We start from the raw sequence: 6,000 nt of genomic DNA, 5'->3' as shown, positions 1-6,000 counted from the left end.
ATGCAGCATCATCACTCAAAAACTAAATTGAGGACATGTTTTGTGTCACGCCATTGTCCTGTGTCTGTTTTCCCCGCCATGTGCTCACTTAGCACATGGCTCTGTTATTGTTCATGTTTCTGCCCTTGTCCTGCCTTTGTTCCTCCTCCTTGTCAGTGTCCTCGTCAGTGTTATTTGTAATCCTGCCCCTTCGTTATGTGTTCCAGGTGTCCCTTGTCTGTGTTGTGTATTTAAGTTCCTTTGTGTCACTACCTGTTTATTTGTCATTCCACCTTCGTTTTGTGCTCTCTGGTCTGTCTTGTCTGTTTCTCATGCCTACCAAGTCAGTCTTTGTATCTCTCTTGTCTCATGTCTGTTTGTGTCTTTTCTCTGTTTAGCCCTGTGTCCAAGTTTACTCTGTTTATTTCTGTGTTTAAGTTTAGTCTGCTTTAGCTTTCTTTCTAGGTTGTCTGTTTAGTTCTCCTTGTCCAGGTATCTGTTTAGTTTTCTGTTCAGCTCTCTGTTTAGTTATCTCAGTTCAGGTTTGTCTGTATCTGTATCTCAGTTTAGTTCACTCCATGTATTGTCCTTCTGTCCAAGTCTCTGTCTGTCGTTTTCTTTAAGTATTCTGTCTGTTATGTTAGTCTCTTTGTTTGGTTATCTTGTGTTTCAATAAAGTCAGTGTTTTAGCAAGTACGTCTGCCTCCGTCAGTCCACTCAGTCCTGACATTTTGGGTGATTAATTTTTGCCATGCATAACCAAACAGAAATTTGGTGTTGATTATTTGTAATTTTCATTCTTTTTACTGTATTGTAAAAATATTCTGAAATACAGCAATCCAAATGAACTATACTTTTATATAGTTATGTCACTATCAAAATAATTAGAACTAAAACTTAAATATTGGATGTCATACAACTCACAGCACTTGTTATCTGGCAATCAGAATCTATTTTTAAACAAGTACAAAATGTATGACTTTTCAATGATTTATCGCAGTAATTATAAATATTGTCATTGCCCAGCCTCTTTGCTTTCTCTAAATAAACTTCTATTAGCCTCATAGGTCAGTGCATTAAAAACTGCTAATGGACAAAAGTGTCACTTTGTGAACATGTGTATATGATAGCAGAAGGACTCTTATTTTGAAGGACCATAGTCTCTGAAACAAGCGTGCTATGAAATTAAAAACAGTTGCTTTTCTTACATTTATAACAAAGTAGATAAAACAAAGCACCCCATAGACCGGGTTTGTAACTAACTACCTAATTAACTAAATACCTCTCTCTCTCTCTCTCTCGCTCTGGTTAAACAGGCTGAAAACCTGCCACAAGGAGGTGCTGTTGCTTCTTGAGAGTGGTGCTTTGCCTCTGACGCTGTGTTATCGATATCTAAGTCTCAGTGTGGAGGATACACAATAAAGAAAAAAAGCAGGAATAAAGGTGATATCCACAGTGCAGGGTACCTGTAGTGTCCTACCCCCCAGAGCTGTGTTCATTTTGCCCAGCTGCTGCTTCAGGCTCTGAGAGACGGAGCAGACCGGACTGCAGCATAAGGCCCTGAGAAGCTGGAAAATCAGTGGCCATTTGCTTTTGGGTTCAGAGGTCATGGTGAACACTGTCATGCCCTCTGTTCTATGGAGCCAAAAAACATTCGGTTTACTATCAAAACAACCAAAAACCTGAATTTTTGTATGCAATATGTACAACCAGAAGTATGGGATAAATTAAGGGTAAAAAATTATTTAGGGACTATTTGTTCACACAACACCCTGCATGTATCTATCCACTATTTGTTGATTTTAAATGATAGACGGTTTGACACTTTCTTTCTAAACTATCACATAATTGTCTTTTATCCAATTTTTCCACTTCATTTTCTCTAATACTTTCTGTCAACTTAAATTGACCTGGCTGCTTTCCCACAAAAGAGGATTCATTCCTGTCAACGAAGCGCTTTTTTTCCCTTAACTATCTACAGCCCATAAACGACAGCCTGTTATACAGCGTTACAACCACAAGATGGCGCCGCAGTATAAGGAATTATTGCAGCTTTCCCGACACAAGGCGGGCTGCAGTTTCAATAGTCATATAGCCACAGGGCGGCGCTGTTGTTATTGTATTTTTGAATGTTATGAATATTCAACCATTAGAAAAAGACACACGAGGGACATATTACCTTATAAAGCTCTGAAAACAAATTGCAATGAACAGTACAAAAAAATAATGTAGGAAAGAAGGAAGAGGAAAAAAAGAGCTAATATAATTATTTATCAATTAAGAGCTCAATTAAAAATGTATGATTTAAGGGGCTGCATAGTTTCTATTATTTTTAGAGACACTGAAAACTAAATAAAAAAAAACAAAGAAACCATATAAACAATAACCACTGATACAGCATTGTATTCTTGAACTATTTATTGTAAAAAATATTAATTCAACAAGAATATGAATGCAACAGTAAACGTTTTCTACCATAGCACTATGAGTATAAGGAAGTCTAATAGAAACTACACAAGTCCTTGAGGTTTGTCTTCTAGCTGCAGGAATAAGATATCACAAAGGAATCTTTTAAAAACAACCCTATATGTTTACAACTAAACATAAAGCACAGTGTGAAAGCAGTTACTCGGCCCAGAATAATGCTATTGAATGTATAATAGTAACATTATCATGCTATGATTACTCCAAAGTGTAATAAAAGAGGATATTAAGAGATTAAAGGGAAATGTTAAACAGAACTCTGGATATATGTTGTCAGCTGGGATCCTCAGTGTTTCTAACACTCAGGACTGGAAAGGGCTTCCTCCACGAGGGGCTTGTGGATTTCTGATGGAAGATTGTTTGCTGGATTCTCCTGCAGACCAGACCAGCTGCTCACCTTATTATTATTATGTAGCATAATGACACTTCATTGGTGATCATTTAAAATTCAATCTATAGTTTGATCAGAGGAGTATGGGTCCCCTTTGTGAGTCTTGGTTCCTCCCAAGGTTTCTTCCTCCAGCCTCGAGGGAGTTTTTCCTTGCCACTGTCGCCTTCGGCTTGCTTGCATTGGGCTTTGATTTAAATGTTCTGTTTTGAAACTGTGAAGCTGCTTTGTGACAACGTCAGTTGTAAAAGGCGCTATACAAATAAATTTGATTTGATTTGATTTGATTCTGGATCCTGTAAAAAATGAACCAAAACACACCTCATGTTTGAACGGATTTACTTCTAAGAACAGATCACAACTTCCACACTGAGCTCTCTGTGCGTTTGCTAATGAAATTGACTACAATGACTTTTAGACAATTTCACCCAATGTTTGTTCAGAACATAGAAAAAATATAGACTTTGAGCTTGTGGTTATGAATGTTTTGATACAATGTCAGAACCACATACACACGTCTGTTAGTGAGTGGGGCGGCGGCACAGTGCTGCAGCAGGTTAATGTCGCAGTCACACAGCTTGTGGGTTCAATTCCCGCTCCAGGTGACTGTCTGTGAGGAATGTCGTGTGTTCTCCCTGTGTCTTCGTGGGTTTCCTTTAACCTTGTAAAATACCTTCTGTCTGTACATGTTGTTCTCACAGTTCTCCATCACTTTCTTCTTCAGATCTGAAGGGGGTGTTGTGGGGTAAAAGCCATATCCATAACCATATCAGTCATTAAACCAATCACAGTGGTAATAAAAATTCAGCATATAATAAATCTCCATTGCATAGTGAGAAACAGCAGTAATGGACAGCGCAGCACTGGCAAGAACATCATGGTGACCTGTGAAAGACATACACAGACTTATATAAACATACTTTTAACAACAGAACAGGATGGAGATTACGCACATTATATAATTACATAATTTAAATACGTACTGACCAAATGGCGAATAGCAATGAAAGGAGCATGAAGCTGTATGAATGCTTCGACTTTAATATTAAACATTTAACATTAACATTTAAAACATCCTTTAAACGAAAAGCAGGGCTCACCAGGCATTGGCTGAAAAACCTTTTCGTGACGACGCAAATGATGCCAATTGCAATAAACTTGTAAATAAAGAGAAAGAGAAAACGATCATTCATCAGGTTTAGAAATGTATTCTAATGCAGTTTGTTTAAAAAAAAAAAACATTGTATGACTTATAACTTATGAATATTACATAGGGAATGTAAATATCCAAAACCACATAATTCTATAGATATATATATAGATAGATAAATGTAGTGTCATTAGGAAAAAAAAAATAACCAAGAACTTGTTCTGATTGGGTTAAAGTAATAAAATGTGGTAATTTTATACAAAATGACTATAATACAAATATTGTAGATGTAGAGGGTGGGCCATTTTTATGGATACACCCTAATAAGCACACCATTGTTTTTCTTGTGAAATTCCATTTTGGATCCAACTTTTGTGTTTCTCAATGGGAAGAGGGTCATGTGACACATCAAACTTATTGGGCCGACTTCAAAATGGCCGCCATGTTGTAAGGTGTTCCATATAAATGGCCCACCCTGTATATGATGTTATAAATGCACTAAAGGCATTTTAAATTTCAGATAAATGTTTGAAGCAGTTCAATCTTACCACTCCCCCGAGCCATAAGCCACCATTATAAAGCACCCCATATATGAAGATGATATTTTGGAGAGCCCCAATGACCAGGTTCATCAACCCATAGAAAATCTGTGCAGTCTACGTGGAAAAAAATGTCAAGATATTACACATTTTATACTCAGGTGATTATATAATTATATAATTAATACTTGGCAAATATAATCTGTATGAAGAATTTCTTTGGGTGAAGGTATCTATATACACTCATTTCACTTATATCACAATTTCACTTATAGACACCCACATGCACAATGCACAATGAAAAACATAAAAATATACATACTGTGCAAGTTGTGATGTATAAACCGGATTCCAAAAAAGTTGGGAAACTAAACAAATTGTGAATAAAACTGTATGCAATTATGTGGAGATGGCAAATGTCAATATTTTATTCGTAATAGAACATAGATGACAGATCAAAAGTTTAATCTGAGTAAATGTAATATTTTAAAGGAAAAATATGTTGATTCAAAATTTCACAGTGTCAACAAATCCCAAAAAAGTTGGGACAAGTAGCAATAAGTGGCTGGAAAAAGGAAATTGAGCATATAACGAACAGCTGGAAGACCAATTAACACTAATTAGGTCAATTGACAACATGATTGGGTATAAAAAGAGCTTCTCATAGTGAAGCCAAGATGGTAAGAGGATCACCAATTCCACCATTGTTGCGCAGAAAGATAGTGCAGCGATACCAGAATGGTGTTACCCAGCGTAAAATAGCAAATACTTTTAAGTTATCATCATCAAACGTGCATAATATCATCAAAAGATTCAGAGAATCTGGAACAATTGCTCTGCGTAAGGGTCAGGGCCGTAAAACTCTACTGGATGCTCATGATCTCCAGGCCATTAAACATGCTGGCCAGCCTGCAGTCCAGATCTTTCACCTATAGAGAACATTTGGCGCATCATAAAGAGGAAGGTGCGACAAAGAAGGCCCAAGAAGATTGAGCAGTTAGAGGCCTGTATTAGACATAAATGGGAGAGCATTCCTATTTCTAAACTTGAGAAACTGGTCTCCTCTGTCTCCAGACGTCTGTTGAGTGTTGTAAGAAGAAGGCGGGATGCCACACAGTGGTAAAAAATGGCCTTGTCCCAACTTTTTTGGGATTTGTTGATGCCATGAAATTTTGAAACAACATATTTTTCCCTTGAAATGATACATTCTCTCAGTTTAAACTTTTGATCTGTGATTTGTGTTCTATTCTCAATAAAATATTAGATGTTGGCACCTCCACATCATTGCATTCAGTTTTTATTCACAGTTTGTGTCCCAACTTTTTTGGAATCCGGTTTATACATCATGTGTGTCACATCTTGACACTTTCTGGTTTGTTTTCCTCTTCCATGTGGCTCTCTGTTGGTTGTCATTCCTAGCTCCGCCCTCGTTTCACTCTTACCTCCGCCTCTTTTGTCAT

At 37.1% G+C, this 6,000-nt stretch overlaps 1 long non-coding RNA gene across 1 annotated transcript in view; it reads right to left on the bottom strand.

Moving 5' to 3' along the window:
• Positions 1-3,949: 3,949 nt before the first annotated feature.
• Positions 3,950-6,000, bottom strand: part of LOC136696486 (uncharacterized) — a 67,018-nt gene continuing 64,967 nt past the window's right edge. The window contains exons 3-4 of the long non-coding RNA XR_010802620.1: positions 4,550-4,657; positions 3,950-4,008 (exon numbers count right to left, since the gene is read on the bottom strand). This is a non-coding gene — a long non-coding RNA (uncharacterized lncRNA). The remainder of the gene's footprint in view (positions 4,009-4,549; positions 4,658-6,000) is intronic.

This window comes from Hoplias malabaricus, chromosome 1 (assembly GCF_029633855.1).
Source record: "Hoplias malabaricus isolate fHopMal1 chromosome 1, fHopMal1.hap1, whole genome shotgun sequence".
NCBI classification, from domain to species: domain Eukaryota; kingdom Metazoa; phylum Chordata; class Actinopteri; order Characiformes; family Erythrinidae; genus Hoplias; species Hoplias malabaricus.
Note: the sequence above shows the minus strand (reverse complement) of the source record. Positions and strands in the feature narration are given on the sequence as shown.